We start from the raw sequence: 15,926 nt of genomic DNA on the forward strand, positions 1-15,926 counted from the left end.
GCGCGTCCCAGCCAGAAGAGGAGGGAAGTGCTGGGCGTGGCCCGGGCTCCCGACTCCTCTGCCCCCGCACCGTCATCACGGCTGTTGGGGGAGTGCTCCTGCGCTTGGGCTAGGCTGGGCCGTGTGAGCTGCTGTGTGGGCAGGTGTGGACAGCAGTGGGGGCAGCCGCTTTTGAGGCCTGGTGCTCCCCTGGCCTTGAGTGCACCTGCTCTGGGCAGGCCACAGGCTGCAGGAGGGGGCTGAGGACCGGGGCTCACCGAGCCACCCTCCGAGTTCTCCCAATCAGAGCAGTCCCCTGCGATTCCCACCGCGGCGAGAATCACCTGCATTGTCTCCAGCCACGGGGCTTGGGGTGGTGTGTTACAGCTGGACCATGGCGATGGCCAGCTGACACTGATGGGGTCTTACTTATCAGCCCCACGGGGAGGTCTCTGTTCCTGACAGTTCCCACGAGCATTGCAAACAAGGTCAAAGGAGAGGCAGCAGGGGCCAGCCCCCATGTCTGCCACCCCTTTGTGGCCTGTGCTGTCGGGGGCGGCAGAGTCGGGCACGGTCAGCCCTTCAGCAACGTGGGGACGATCTGCCCGTGGCCGGTGCCGTGTGAAATGTTCTCCATGCTTCAGTCCAGTCACCCCCAAAACAGCCTCAGGAGGCAGGCGCTGCCATGATGCCCCTCCCACAGTCAGGAGCTGCAAACAGTGACACAGGGACAGCCTGGCGCCCACGGCCAGTGTCTCCCATGTGACGGCAACTCAGAAAAATCGCTGGACTTGACGGGAGAAAACCGTGGCACGTTCACTGTCACCCGCTCAGCCAAGCGGTGACTCGGATCCAGGTTTCCCGACTCCAGATGGTGGTTTGTGGCGTCCACAACACTGTCTGCCGCCGGTAGGTGTCTGTTGAATGAATGAAAGAAAAAGTAACGAGTAACACAGCAGTGCCCGTCCTTGCGATTCCGTGTTGGGTGCAGAGAAGAGAAAGGCTTCATTCCGCCACCACTTCTGAACTCGCCTCCTATGAAGCGGCCCAGCCAGGATCCCCTCCGCATGTCCCCGGGGTCACTGGAAATGCGCCCTTCGCTCCTTCCCGCGGGGAGGATTTGATTGCCCTCCGCGGCAGCAGCCTTGGAGGAAACCTTCCCATGGGCACCGGGCCTGTCCCCGGCCTCCAGCCACCCTGCCGCCTCCTGAGCTTCTCATGCCCCGGAGGTGGCGTCTGGTGTCGCAGAGGTGCTGCTGCCTCCGGGAGGCTCCCTCTCTGCCTGCGAAGTTTCCGAGGAGGCCGAGTTTGCTGTCAACACGAGGCAAGCGGTTCACTGCTGTAATTCCCTGAGTGCTTCTTTCTAACTCAGGCCTGTATTCTCCCAGAGAACCCTGGCATCGCTCCGAATGGGGACAGTAAGGAAGCAGCAACAGCGAGTCCTGTTAAGGTATTTTGCCACAGCATCCAGGAATTTGCTTTTCATTATTTTTTTAAAACTTTTAAAAAAATATTTATTTATTGGGGGCTGGCGCCGTGGCTCACTTGGTTAATCCTCCACCTGTGGAGCCAGCATCCCATATGGGCCCTGGGTTCTAGTCCCTGTTGCTCCTCTTCCAGTCCAGTTCTCTGTTGTGGCCTGGGAGGGCAGTGGAGGATGGCCCAGGTCCTTGGGCCCCTGCACCCCATGGGAGACCAGGAGGAAGCACCTGGCTCCTGGCTTCTGATCGGTGCAGCGCGCCAGCCATAGTGGCCATTTGGGGAATGAACCAATGGAAGGAAGACCTTTCTCTCTTTCTCTCTTTCACTGTCTATGACTCTATCTGTGAAAAAATAAAAAAATAAATAATTTATTCAAAAGTCAGAGTTACACAGAAAGAGGAGAGGCGGCGGGGGAGGGAGAGAGGGAGAGAGAGAGGGAGGTCTTCCATCCGATGGTTCACTCCCCAGTTGGCGACAACGGCCAGAGCTGTGCTGATCCGAAGCCAGGAGCCAGAAGCTTCTTCCTGGTCTCCCACGCGGGTGCAGGGGCTCAAGGACTTGGGCCATCGTCTACTGCTTTCCTAGGCCATAGCAGAGAGCTGGATCAGAAGAGGAGCAGCCGGGACTAGAACTGGCACTCATATAGGATGCTGTCACTTCAGGCCAGGGCGTTAACCCGGTGCACCACAGCACCAGCCCCATTGCTTTTCATGATTTTTTAAGTAAACTCTTCTAAAAATAAACTCAGCACAGAGGAGAGTGTGTTCTGAGCTCTCGGTGCTCAGCCCCCGAGACCACCCTGGCTGCCTCTTGCTCTTAATCACCGATTCAGCGAACGCCGAGAGGCAGGCTTTGGGCTCCAGGAAGAGCTTTCTCTGTGCCTTGATGAGACAAGGATCCCTAAGCCACCCCAGCCAGCACAATCTGAGAAGGTCACTGCAGCCAAGGACTTGGGGGCCCAAGTAGGGTCCCTCTTAGAGCTGGACAAGGAGCCCTGGGTTTGGGCTCACACCACACACATGGCTTTGATTGGCACCGTCCGAGCCAGAGCTGCAGGAGGCAGGAGCCAGCATTTGCTGGTTAAGCATAGACCCCAAAGTAACAGAAACAAGGGACCCCCCAGCCCAGGGGCTCTTCTTGCCCCCACAGCTGTAGAGGCCACCTCTGTCTGCCTGTCCACTCCTGTTCTGCCCCTGCTTCACGCCCATGGAGTGTGCTTTCCTGGGGCCCGATGCCCACCACGCTGGGCGCAGGGCAGTGATACCTGCTGCTAGACTGACAGGGAGGTGAGAGTCGTGCTCAAGGGTGCCCCTCCAGGCCTGTTGGGGACTGGGGCTTCTCCTGGAAGCACTTCCCAGCTTGGCTTCTCCCCTCCACCCCCATGCCCACCTGGCCATGAGCCACCTGCACGGGGATTCTTCTTCTAGAGGCGCCTGACCTAAGACCTTGCGATTGCAAGAAAAGTGCACCTGTAGCAAAAAGCAAGAATCTCAATGGCAGTTGTGTCAGAAGGGAGCCCCTGAGTGTGCGCCCAGGAAACCCCACATAAAGGCGCACTCCCTGCAGTGCCAGGTTCTGAGGGGATGGGACGCATGGGGTAGCGTCCAATCAGGCCTGCAAACCTGCCCAGTGCCTTTCGTCTGACGTCGCTTGTTCCCCTGGCCCTCGCGGGTTTGCTGTGGTCCTGGGGTTGTGTATGACGGGACCCGTGCTTGGCAGAGGCCCGCACAAAGGGCTGAGACCCCAGGAGTGCAAAGTGCAGGAGACCAAGAGCACAGGGTGTCAGCACAGGTGCAGAGAGCTCCGGAAGCAGGCACGCCCCGTCCTCGCCTGTGCTTGCTCCCAGCTGCTGTCGTTTGGGTGTGGTTTCCCCAGAAAGTCCTGTTCTGGAGTCTTGGTCCCCAGGGCTACGATGTTGAGGGAGTGGGCTATTTTTTTTTTTTTTTTTGACAGGCAGAGTGGATAGTGAGAGAGAGGGACAGAGAGAAAGGTCTTCCTTTGCCTTTGGTTCACCCTCCAATGGCTGCCGCGGCCTGCACATCGCTCTGATCCGAAGGCAGGAGCCAGGTGCTTCTCCTGGTCTCCCATGGGGTTTAGGGCCCAAGGACCTGGGCCATCCTCCACTGCACTCCCTGGCCACAGCAGAGAGCTGGCCTGGAAGAGGGACAGAATCCGGCGCCCGGACTGGGACTAGAACCTGGTGTGCCGGCGCTGCAAGGCGGAGGATTAGCCTAGTGAGCCCTGGCGCTGGCGGGAGTGGGCTTTTTAAGGGCGGTGCTTCTCTCCTTTGTGACCCCGCAATGTGGTGCCTTGGCCATGTCCTTTGCCCTCCAGAACTGTGAGCTAAGTAAACCTCTCTTCCTTACAAAGTGCCTGCCCACATGTCTTGCCAAATGGCAACTTAGAGCGCCAAGACCCCCGAAGGCAGAGACCCCCACCTCTTTTACTCCCCAGAGCCCATGCCTGGCTGGCAGGTAAATAGAAAAGAGCACAGAGAGCCCCCTAACCCTATAGTGAGGGGCTGGGGGTGAGGGGGTCTGGGGGGTTCCTGTGCCGAGCTGGATGGCCGGGTGGAGAAGGTTGAGGGGTCCGTGTTGGAGGGAAGCCCCATCGGTCTTGAAAACCCAAGTGGTGCAGTGCCTGTGTGTTGGTGCCCGTGGTGGCCGAGTGCCTGCCACCAGGGGAACCTCACACCTCACGGGGCTGAGAGGGCAGCCAGGGGTGAGCTGGAGGGGAACCCAAGAGCCCCATGGGTATGTGGAGCCTTGGGCCGGATGCAGTTGACGAGCCCTTGGCGGGAGCAGGGACCAGGGCAGCCGTGTGGACATCGCAGGTACTGGGCGGGGACAGGGACTGGACAACAGGGGCCTGTGGGACACTGGCCAGCCGAGACTTCGCATGAACTCAGCGGCCTTCCTGCCATCAGGGCAGAGCGGTCCAGGAGAAAGGTGCCCAGGGCCAAGCTCCGTCTTCTGCTCTTCAGGGCAGAGCTGCGGGTGGGGGCGGGGCAGGGGCTGAGAAGGCCCCATCAGGCCCTTCAAGACCACAGGGTGGTGGGGAACGTGGACATCCCTCCCCGGGCAAATTGTCCTGGGTCTCCAGGGTGTGGGAGGGACGGGGCTGCTGATAACCCGAGGTTTCTGTTAGCTTGGCCAGGTTTCAGGAAACAGGTAAAGAGAAGGTGGGGCAGAAATACAGGCTCTCCAGACTCGGGGCTTCCAGCAAAACTGCCTGACTGTGGGAGCCAGGATGTGCCCCGATGTCCCCCCGACGCAGGGGTGGTGAGAAGGGCGGGGCCGCGTGTCCCGAGGTGGAGGAGGGGCAGCTCATTCTGGGTGCGGGAACCAGGGGACTTGGGCGCCAGGCTCAGTGTGACCTTGGGCAAGTGACTGAGGGAGCTCTGAAGTCACTGCTGCCTCTGCCGCTCCAGGACCAGGCCACATCCTCTCTTTAGGAGGGAGTAGGGTGCCACGGTGGCTCACTAGGCTAATCCTCCGCCTTGCGGCGCCGGCACACCGGGTTCTAGTCCCGGTCGGGGCGCCGGATTCTGTCCCGGTTGCCCCTCTTCCAGTCCAGCTCTCTGCTGTGGCCCGGGAGTGCAGTGGAGGATGGCTCAAGTGCTTGGGCCCTACACCCGCATGGGAGACCAGGATAAGTACCTGGCTCCTGCCATCGGATCAGCGCGGTGCGCCGGCTGCAGCACGCCGGCCGCGGCAGCCATTGGAGGGTGAATCAACGGCAAAGGAAGACCTTTCTGTCTCTCTCTCTCACTGTCCACTCTGCCTGTCAAAAAAAAAAAAAAAAAAAAAAAAAAAAAAGGAGGGAGTGGGGTAAAGGGGCCACAGGGAGGGTCTGGGTCAAGCAGATGGCCAGGGGGTGGCTTACCCAGAATGCACAGCAGTCTTTTCTGGACTCCTGGCTTCGACCTGGCCCAGATCCCGCTGTTGTGGGCATTTGGGAGATCTCTATCTGTCTCTCTGCCTTTCAAATACATTTTTAAAATATTTTTTAAAAATCCATGTTAAAAAATACCTCCTTCCAAGAGTGGTATCATTGACACCCTCCTGCCTTCCAGGATATGCATATGCAGATTCATCGGCCATGAAGTTCAACCCTAGGGCAGGGCTTTAGAGGCTGGTGTTCATTTTTTTTTAAAAGATGTATTCATTTATTTGAGAGGCAGAGTTTCAGAGACGCAGAGGCAGGGACACACAGAGAGAGGGCTTCCATCCACTGGTTCACTCTCCAAATGCCCACAACGGCCGGAGCTGCGCCAATCCAAAGCCAGGAGCCAGGAGCTTCCTCCGGGTACAGGGGCTGGAGCACTTGAGCCATCTTCTACCGCTTTCCCAGGCCATAGCGGAGAGCTGGATCAGAAGTGGAGCAGCCAAGTCTCTAACTGGCGCCCCTATGGGATGCTGGCGCTGCAGGACACGGCTTTACCAGCTACCGAAGCGGGTGTGTGTGTAACTGAGGCCTGGGACTTGAGTGCAATGGCACAAGGCAGGGAAACCCAGCCAGGACAGCGGCTTGTGAAAGTGACTCTGCAGCACGTGGCTCGAAACCAGGTGGCCCCACGGGGTGGCCAGGAGGCCAGGAGGCGAAAGGCCTCATTGTGGCTGGAGTGTTAAAAGCCTCGGTTTACCCTTCTCCCACTCAGGGGGACATAAAAGTGTCTTTGGTTGGGACAGAAACCGGGTGTTGGAGAAAGGCACACAGTGCGTTCCTGACCGCCCCGCACTTCTCCCCGGAAGGAATGCCTTGGAAAGCATCTGAGTCCATGTGGTCCCAGGAGCCCCTGCAGCCCCACTGTGCGCACGGGAGCCTTGCGTGCTGTTCCCACGGAGCCACACGAGACACGGCAGGGAGCGCCTCGTCCTGTCTCTACCCCTTCATGTGCGCTTTCCCCACCAGCACGACCAGTGCCTGGGGCTGGGGGCGGGGGCTCACTGGTTCCCACCAGCTGGGGAGGGGACAAGCTCCTGCCCTGTCCCCTGCCACCCACACCACCCCACCTTGGCCCTCCTCTTCCTCCTCTGCTGTCCACCCACTTCCCCGACTTCTGAGACACAAACAGGAGGAGTGGGCTGCAGAGACAGGGCTAACGGAGATGGGGCTAACGGAGATGGGGCTAACGGAGACCAGGCGGAGGAGAAACCTCAGGAATGCAAGGCACGCGGCTGCCATCTGGGGCCCTCCCTGGCAGAACCTGGAGCGTGAAGCGCTCGCGACTGAGAGCTGGAGGCTGGACTGGTTCCATGTGATGCTGTCGGGGCTTCCTCTGGCTTCCTTCCAAAGGGGACTGGAACCATCCTTGGTCCCTCGCGGTTGCACGAGTGGTTATGACATGACCTGCGGAGAGGCGCCGCGTGGGTCCTGAGCACCTGCTCCGGTTGGGCGTGGGGCTCTTGGGCGAGGATGAGCCTGGCCTCTGAGTCACATGACTGCCCAGCCTGTGGGGAGCCACACGCTGTGGTCTCTGAAGTGGATCGGTGAGCCGTGGCCTCCAACCTCAGCGGCCAGCGGGATCCTTCCTGAGCTGTGGGACAGACGCTGTTTCTGTTTCCCCAACTTGGCCACGGGCAGCCTCAGGTTCAAGTTCTGGTTCATCTCTGAGCTGTTCCCATGATCCCTGGGGAAGGGCAAATGAACGAAACAGAGGGAGAGAGACGAGAGAGGGAAGAATCCGTTCTGCTCAGCACCCGGGTGTGTGATCCCCACAGGCACGCATGGCCCCGTGTAGTGTCCGTAGTTCGCGAGGGTCAAGACTCCCGCGCCCACCAACCCACCAAGAGGAGAGCTTAAAACCCAGCCGAGCTGGGCCTCTCTCCGACAGGGTGTTTGCCTGTGTAACCTCAGGCCGCAGGCTCGGTCTGGGTGCCTTCAGATGAGCCAGGTCTCAGCCCTCCGGTCAGGCCAACCGAGCCCCACTCCCTGAACCCCAGGTGTGACTGGCCCACTGTGGCTTGAAACAAGGCCCAGGAAAAGCCGGCGGGCCCCGGGCTCCCCGAGCTGGGAGGCTGGGCTCCAGTGGGAATTGCCGAGAACCAGAAGGCCGTGAACTTGGCAAGTCACTCTCAGCGAGCTTTGGTGTTCTACTGTAAGGAGGAAATTCTTGTCTATCAAACCCGATATTTTAGGAGAACAATGCAGAGGGGGGTTATGGGTGACGCCTCTGAGTAGAAGGGGACTTGCTGGGTGTGGCCTCAGGGCCAACAGGGCAGGTGTCTGCTGCCCCACCCAGCGAGTGTGGAAACGCACGGAAGGGCCTCGCCTGTCTGTCATCTGGCCCCTGTCTGTCATCTGGCCCCTGTCTGTCCTGTGCACAGGTCCGTCACCCCTTGCATGTCCTCAGTGCCAAGGCGGCGGCTTGATCTTCCAAGGTGTCACCCCAAGGGGCTTACCCCCGGAAGGGGAGCACCCCCACACAGCCCTCTGTAGCCCATAAGGAAGAGCCACTGAGGTCACGTGGGCTGCTGTGGCAGGGGTAGAGAAGTGACAGATGTGAAGCCCCTCGGTCAGGGCTTGGCACATGAACCTGCCACCTCCAGTCAACAGGGGTTCTTCTGGTGTCCGTGGAATAGCACTTACTTGTTTGACAGATGAGGGGTAGACCATTGTCAATGCCCACCTTTCTCTGGAGTTGGGGGGGTGGGGGGCATGTGCTGCACTGTTTCTTTAAAAAAAAAAAAAAAAGGTGGCAAGGTAGTTCTCCCTGGAGCTGGATTAATGATTGCGCGTCCCCTGTTACCAGGGGCTTGTAGGACCAGGATTGACAGCTGTTTCGGCTGAACGGTTTGTTTAACAAACACAGCAGGACGCACACGATCCCCTGGCTGCCTGCTCTCATTCCCGTCTCGAAGGATGGCACTGTGCCGGCTCACAGCCCGCGGCTCCCACCCTCGGGCAGAGGTGCCAAGGAATTGTGGCTTCAAACTGATACCAAGTAGAACCCAGAGATGCTTGCTCTCCCTCCCGCTGACATCACTCCATGCCTGCAGCCACTCCAGGTCCCTGCGTCCTTCCCCGGGCTGGCACCTGAGTATCCAAGACTCTGCAGACACGCTGTGGGAGCACTGGTGTGCACTGCCCGCTTATCTGAGCTGGCCTGGTGCTACAACTTCAGATTCTCTCTCTGCTTTGAGCGTCACAGCAGCCCTCACAACAGGTGAGGGTGGGGACACACCTCACCTGCTCCAGCTCCCCACAGTTGCAGGTGACAGGGCTGGAAAAGACCCAAAGGCCCCCCACCCCCGTATCTGGCCCCCAGCCCAGGGGCACCTCCTTGGGGGATCTGGGTGGGTCGGGATAGGAAAGGAGATTCCAACACAGGTGGTCCCAGGATTGCAGATGGAGAAGCTGAGATATTGGGGTGTGTGGATGCGAGCTGGTTGGCGGGCTGAGGATCAGAGTGGTGGGAAATAGAGTCTCTTGTAACATTGTATGTGTTCATTTGTTTGCTTATCCCTTTCTGCCTTTGCATCAGGCACACATTTAACCCAAGGGCAATCGCGAGCTGAGACATAGACTGGAGGTCACTGGCATCCCGTGGGTGAAGGGGCAGGAGGCAGATTGGCATGGGCAGAGGAGTGAGTGGGGGTTGAGGACACAGAGCCAGGGGTGGGGCTGACATTTGCATGAAGGGAGGGGGGCTGTGGGTGGGGGAGGGAGAAACAGAAGGCGGATAAGGGACAGGGGTTTTGAAGACGGTGGCGGGTGGCGGGTTGTGTGCAGCTGTTGGTGGGAAGAGGGCAATGGCCCAGCACAGGCTGCGAGGTGGGAGTTGCTTGGCGGGGGTGGGGTGCACAGCAGGATGCAGAGCCCGAGAGGGACTGCCTGAGACGGAGCTGATCTTCATCCCGGCACCGGGGCTACAGGGCGGCCACATCCCAGCTCCGCACATCTGCGTGTGTGGCCCCAGCCCGTGTCTGAGGTTTTCTGTGCCTCGATTTCTTCATCTGTGAAGTGGGGTGCACACCAGCACCTGCCCCCCAGGACAACCAAGAGGCCGTGAAGTAACACAGGCACAGAGCTTCATGGCAAGAGTTGGACACGCAGCATCTGCTGCTGTCGTTATTAAAACGGGGGGGACCGAGGAGAGGGTGGAGGCGTCTCGGGGCGGCTGGGAGGCTTGGGGTTGTCCTCTGCGCCTGGGAGGAGGAGCCGCAGAGGGAGCTGTCCCAGGAAAAGCTGTGGACCTCGGGCAGTGGCGGGGCCGGCTGAGTCTCAGAGCAGCAACAGCTGTGTCCTGGCACAGCGAAAATCACTTCCGTCGTGCACGCTGGGGAGCAGGAAGTGAAGACGAGGGGGGCTGATACAGGGCGGCCTGGGCTGCAGTCTCCGAGGGGAAGTCATCTGGCAAGCTGGGCTGTGTCCATGCTGTCCTGGCTTTGCTGCCGGACCCTGGAGCCCTTCCGCAGTGCTCAGCCACTGTTCGCTGAAGCCCACGTTGGGGGTTGAGGGAAGTAACTGAGCAAGTCAGCCAGCAGGAGGGGCTTGTGGTCAGCAGCGAGAGGGCTGGGCAGGGCTGACAAGGCTCGGAGTTTGCCCAGGACAGTGAGGGGGCGGATGGCATTGGGGATGTAGGGTCTGCGGGATGGGGGAGAGGGCAAGAAGATACAGGAGGGTCTCCCTGTGGGCCTGCAACTCACTGGGACTGGTGAGAGGATCTGAGATGTAGACAAGGGCTGTGAATCCATGGCAGTGTCTCCAGGGGATGGGCTGGGGGCTGTGACCTGCCACTTAATGAGGTGGGGGAAGGTGGGACAGCTGGGGGGGGTTGGGGCAGCAAGTCCAGAGGGTGGAGCAGTGGGGTGGAGACTGCCAATGCTGCCCACAGCCCCTCGGCCACTTCTGAGTCACCACTGGCCGAGATGGCCAGGTTCTGTGCAGGGCTCTGCATTTGCCTTAAGGTTCCAGTCTCTCCTTCCCTCCAAGAGCTCCCCTGGCCACAGCGGGATGCTCAGTCCTCCTCCAGCACTGCCCAGAAGGAACAGGGCTGGGGATCGCTGGGGGCGGTGCTCAGCCAAGGGAGAGCAGGAGCAGCCGGTAAGCACCTGTTGGCCCATTGGCTGCTGGGCTCCCGTGGCTGTCAGAGGCCCGGCAGGAAGCCCTTCCCTTGGCTTTCCTCTCTTCCCTGGCCCACTTCCTCCCTGGATCACCTTCCCCAGGATAGCTGCCCCTGGCCCTGTCTCTAACTCTGCTTTAGGGAAACCCAGACCAGGGAGCACAAACCCGGCCTGATGGTGTGGGAGGCTGGGCAGCCCTCCCAGGACACAGGGGTCCCTTCTCCCTTGGAAGGAGGCGCTCAGGGCAAGGGAGAAGATGCTGAGGGTCCCAGGGGACTGGACACACCACAGGGAGAGCCAGGCCCGTGACCCGGGAGGACTGGTTGTGGCAGAACGGGTCCCAGCTGCACACCATCCGGCGTCCCAGAACTCAACTGTCCTGGTTCACTGATGATCGTTTGGACCAGGAGACAGCTCACCGTGGCCACTACCTGAGTCTGTGGCCCCCCCAGCCACGCCCCCCCAGCCACGCCCGTCCTGTAGAGGTGGCCTCCAGGGAACAGGCACCTGAGAAGCAGGGTCCTGGTCATCACTGGTTTTACAGGTGACGCAGAGCATGAGCCGCTTGCCCGATGCCGTGCAGGAGGTGCCGAGGTTGTGATGGAATCAGCCAGCTGTGCCCATGACCGTGGCTCCAGCTCTACCGTGGTCTGTTCCAGCCTACCTGTGTGCATAAACTCCATGTGAGTGAAGGGCCTGGGCCAGCTGGGCTCTCGGGCCCTTCCCTGGGAGAAAAGTCTGTGTATTTGTTGGGCCCTGTGCCGTGTATGCTCCCTCACCCCGTCCCCATGCCCGATTACCCACCAAGGGTTGACCACACTTACCAAACAGCTCATTATTCAGACTCCACCACCTTCTTCGTGGCCTTTCTGAACACTCTGAACCCAGTCTCCCCGGCCAGGACCTCATGGCTCCCTCTGACTGCTCCGCTCTGCGGTGACAGGTGCACAAGCCCGCCTGGGGCAGCAAACCCGCGCCGTGGTCCCTCGGACAAGACGTGCAGATGGCCTGAGCTAAGTGATGGACTGGGTACTTACGCCACCACGTTTGCAGCGGAAGCTGTTCTGTTAGGAGCACAGGAGACAGGAGGAAGCTACAGGGTGAGCCAACGGCCACGTGGTGGTACCAAAGTGAAGGTCGTGTTCTGACCTGGGCGAGGCCTGTCTGATAGCAGTACTGCTCCTGTAAATCTTCTATTTAATTTCTTTTTTATGCAGCAGCTCTTGTTCTATGCATACACGTTGGCGGCTCTTGTGCCAATTACCCTCCTCCCCCCACAATGAAATGCATAACACAGCTCTAGCGCAACTAACGCTCCCGTTCTGAGCGAAGGATGCTGGCACCGGTGACAGCTGCAGTGCCGTGTAACAAGCATGACTCGGTGCACCCAGCTCCTGAGGGCCAGGACCAAAGCTCTCTTCTGCAACACGTGCTTGACAGAGGCATCTAACTGGGGGATTCTCAGGGAACAAGGCCTGGACTATCAGACACAACCCCTACTCCATTTTCAGGGAGCTTCTACACTGTTCACACTCCGTGTCATACTAACAACGTCCAGCGTTTGTGGGGTTAATCTGTGTTTTCAAAACACATCAAAAGGCTTCATTAAGCAGCAAATATCTTTTCCTTATAAAAAGAGCTTAAAATACAGCCCATCAAAACACGATTCTAATTTGGTCACCTGCTTTTTGGAGTCAGTTCTTGACACTCAGGCAAAATATGGAGTTGAGGTGATTATCTGAATTATCCAGGATGCAGAATTTTGGCCCAAATCATCACATTCCTACAGAACAAAGAGTATCTGTCAGTTCAACCAAAAAGCAGAAAAATGGAACACTTTGCTCTTTTTCTACATGAAATAGCATATATGCCGCCTCCTTTTCTGTGCGCTAATTGGCTAATGAATTCTGCTTGACTCCGCACAGATGGAGAAAAATCCTAAGAGGCAGCCACTCCCTTTGCTGAGGCTGGCAAGGTCTCTGTTCGGCAAAGGCCGTCTGGTGCCGGCTGCCCCCCTGCACCCCCTGCGTCCCCTGGACCCCCTGCACCCCCACGGAGAACGTTCCCACCTTGATTCTTCGCCGACCTCTTTGTGGAGTGAGCTTCCTTCTCCACCCCTCCCTTTCACCTGGAAACGGTTCCATGAACATAGACCCAACCGCAGAGAATTTCCTTTTACACCCAAGTGCTTTATTCTTCCAAGGATGCGGGGCTTGGAAGTCACTCACAGAGCCCATACTAACGTTAGCAATTGCGCGGCTCGCTTTCGACAGCACACGTTAGGAGGAAAGCAAGCTCTGACCCTACAAAGCGAGCGTTTAGCCCGAAGCACTGTCTTCCGTTCACCAAACAAGACATTTCTGCCTGAGGCAACTTTGACGTTGACGAAAATGCAACAAGCCCTGACTGGAGGGGAGGAGAGGTGTGGGAGGTCAGCTGGGTCCTGTGTCTTTTTTAAAGAATAAAATGATGGGGCCAGCGCTGTGGCACTGTGGGCTAAGCTTCTGCCTGCGGCGCCGGCATTCCATATGGATGTCGGTTCAAAACCCCACTGCTCCACTTCCAATCCAGCTCTCTGTTATGGCCTGGGAAAGCAGTAGAAGACGGCCCAAGTCCTTGGGCCCCAGCACCTGTGTGGGAGGCCTGGAAGAAGTTCCTGGGGAGTGAACCAGCGGATGGAAGACCTGTCTTCTCTGTCTCTCCCTCCCTCCCTCTCTCTGTAACTCTACCTCTCAAATAAATAAATAATTTTTTTAAGAAAAAGAATAAAACAATGGATCACCAATGAATGAGGATCCAAGAGGAACGGACGTCTCTGAGCATCCAATTCTGGAATCCTCCAAGTGTAAGGCTTCGAGGGTCATAGAGCTTGTGCAGCAACGCGGTGTGTCCAGGATAAAGTTTGGACGATGTTCGGGCCCCGTTCTTGACTCCACCCAATGCGATGATGCCAAGACTGGAGCCACGAGGCTTGGTCCACGCCTCCCTGCACGAGGAGCCATCCGCTGATTCATCTTGATTTCGATGCTGCTGACACCTGCTCTGGGTGCCCTGTTCCCATGGCAACCAAGGAGAAGCATCCTTGTCCACATCCTTTCAGAACCTCATTAAATCAGGCGGCAGGGCCGCAGCTGTGTCTCCACGCGTTTCTCTGACAGCCGTGGACTAATTTTACGACGCTCAGGTGATTTTGGGTGCTTTCTAGGCCAGACTGTTGAGAATGTGTAGAAAGTAAGACAGATGGCGGGACAGATAAATATTGCCAAAGTGTTTAATGCACACAAATTTTCTGAGAGGTGCAAACCAACAATGGTGTTTTTATTGACTGAGGTGATTTGAAGCCAAATAATGGATATGATGGGGATAGAAGCCCTTGGAATGCCCCGGGCTTGGCATGCACAGCTCACGATACCAGGTTCCCTGGTGTGTCTCTCAGGTGGCTGCCGGCCCCAGCTGGGAAGAGGCACAATCCAGAACTTTCTCCTCCCCACCACCTTGTCATCTGCCAGATTTAGGGAAACCTAAAGGATGCTCCTTAAATACCACACACACTTGAGTGTGCACACACACCCCAGGATAGAGATGTATGAGTAAACCTAAATGTCAGTCCAATATTCCTTCTTTTTTTCCGAAGGTTTATTTTATTTATTTGAAAGGCAAAGTTATAGAGAGAGGGAGAGACAGAGAAAAACAGGTCTTTCACCTGTTGGTTCACATCCAAATGGCAGCAACAGCTGGGGTTGGGCCAGGCCAAAGCCAGGAGCCAGGGTCTCCCACATGGGTGCAGGGGCCCAAGCACCTGGGCCATCTTCTACTGCTCTCCCAGGCACGTTAGCAGGGAGCTGGATCAGACGTGGAGCAGCCGGGACTTGAACCAGTGCACATACGGGACGTCGGTGCTGCTGCCGGCAGCTTAACCTGGTGAGCCACAATGTCGGCCCCCACTATTCCTTTTATACCACACGATCACACACACTTGCATATACACGCGTGTACACACACACAGACACACACAAACTCCAAGATAGAGATGTCTGAGTAAATAAATAAATAAAGCCAAATTTATACCAAAATGCCAAGAAGACCCACACCTCTCCAAGTTGAGGATGGCTGAGCAAGTATGGAACAAATTATTTGTTCAGTATTTACTTACTTATTTATTTGAAAGGATGATAGAGAGATAATTTGAAGCCAAATAGAGACAGACAGAGAGGGAGAGAGGGAAAGAGAGATCTTTCATTCGCGGTTCACTCCCAAATGGCCAAAACAGCCGGGGCTGGTCCAGGCCAAAGCAGGAGTCTGGAACTCTACCTGGGTCTTCCACAGGTGGGTAGCGGGGCCCAAGTACTTGGGCCATCTGTGCTACCTCCCTGGGTGCATTAGCAGGAAGCTGGATTGGAAGCAGAGCAGCCGGGACTTGAGCCAGCGCTCTGATGTGGGACGCCAGCACTGCAGTCGTAACCCACGGCACCGCAGCGCTGGCCCCTGGACTAACTGGCTTCAGTGGGAATCACCCACAGCCAGAAGGGAGTTGGTGGACTCTGCCTTCACCTACAGGCTTCTTCTTCAGCTCCGGGGCTGGGCTTCGTGGGCTCCCAGCCTGCCCCGCTGCTGACAGGAGCCTGGTCTTGGGCAAGTTGTCTAAGCTCTCAGCTCTGCAGTTGCTTCTCCCATCACCTGCAGAGGATCTTAGTTCCTGTTGCACAGGGTGAGTCTGAGGATGGGACTAGTTCCTCCCCACCGAGAGCTCAGAACAGTGCCTGATGCCCACGAAGCACCGCTCAGGGGTTGGCCAGCTGAGCCGTTCCTCCTGCTTCTGCCATTCTGAATGTCGTTGATTTCATAAGCTCCTTTATGTATCGGTTACAAGCAAATACATTCGCTTTGCAGAAAGTTAGACCTGTTCCCAGCTCCCTGATCTCTGCCGGCTTACTAGCTGTGCCACCCTGTGTTGTGTCCTAGCCGCCCTGAGCCCCAGCGGCCCATCTGTAAACGGCAGATCCCTCTCCGGGGCCTCAAGGGTGAAGGTGAGTGGCACGTGTACAACAGGGAGCTGAGCCACGGGAACCACGAGGATCACGTGTCCTCGGGATTGAGAGGTCATCACTCACGTCTGAAGTTGGTACAATCTCAGGCACGCAAGGCTTTGTCTTATTTCACAGAGAAGATGAAAACAGTATCGCGTGATGAAACAGGGCAAATAGGTTGTGGGTTGTACCTGTGCAGGGGGAGGGCGGAGGAGAGCCCTCCTGGAAAGCCGCCTCTTGCCCCTGTTGGGTGTGGATGCAGCCCTTGCAGATTTCCTACTACCCAGCCTTCATGAATTGCATACCACACTGTTCCCTGTGCAACAGAAGTGTAGGGGTTAGAGGATGCTGGAGTTGGAGCTGTCCCCAG

General features: G+C 57.7%; 1 long non-coding RNA gene across 2 annotated transcripts; it reads right to left on the reverse strand.

Annotated features, from left to right (window-relative positions):
• Positions 1-8,426: 8,426 nt before the first annotated feature.
• On the reverse strand, positions 8,427-15,918 carry LOC103352396 (uncharacterized). 2 transcript variants are annotated; one of them, XR_011382748.1, is made up of 5 exons: positions 15,748-15,918; positions 12,211-12,312; positions 11,354-11,593; positions 11,037-11,193; positions 8,427-9,898 (listed from the first exon to the last, which is right to left on the reverse strand). It is a non-coding gene; the product is annotated as an uncharacterized lncRNA (long non-coding RNA). The 2 variants fall into 2 exon arrangements; XR_011382747.1 differs by having other exon boundaries at positions 8,430-9,742.
• Positions 15,919-15,926: the final 8 nt, after the last annotated feature.

Source organism: Oryctolagus cuniculus, chromosome 15 (genome assembly GCF_964237555.1).
Source record: "Oryctolagus cuniculus chromosome 15, mOryCun1.1, whole genome shotgun sequence".
Classification (NCBI taxonomy): domain Eukaryota; kingdom Metazoa; phylum Chordata; class Mammalia; order Lagomorpha; family Leporidae; genus Oryctolagus; species Oryctolagus cuniculus.